The following is a 413-nucleotide window of genomic DNA, read 5'->3' as shown; positions in this document are numbered from 1 at the left end:
TCGACCCAATCAGAGGTCATCTTCAGGAGTTACAATATACACTGTGAAAACAGGAATGACATACGAGGTGTGGCGGGGGAGATTTTGTACCCGCGAAGAAACACTGGGACAGGAAGTCATATGAGGTGTGGCGGGGGAGATGTCGTGTGGCGGGGGAGATGTCGTGTCCGCATAGCTACCCACGGAGTGCCGACGGGTTCCCTGTAGGTTGCTGGTTGGGCTTCCTCATTGATGGGAGTGAAACTTCAGGCTGTAGCTGGATATTGATGGAGGGTTGATCCAGGCGAATAAAAATTTATTCAGCCATCCTTAATCTCCTTCTGTCTTGTTCACGATACAGTATTGTTGTTTGTGTTTCTAGTTGTTGCCTGGTGAGGGAGTGTCCATGTGTATTACTAGTGTGACGGAGTATT

Source organism: Oratosquilla oratoria, chromosome 31, assembly GCF_046742065.1.
Source record: "Oratosquilla oratoria isolate Oo_2021 chromosome 31, ASM4674206v1, whole genome shotgun sequence".
Classification (NCBI taxonomy): domain Eukaryota; kingdom Metazoa; phylum Arthropoda; class Malacostraca; order Stomatopoda; family Squillidae; genus Oratosquilla; species Oratosquilla oratoria.
Note: the sequence above shows the minus strand (reverse complement) of the source record.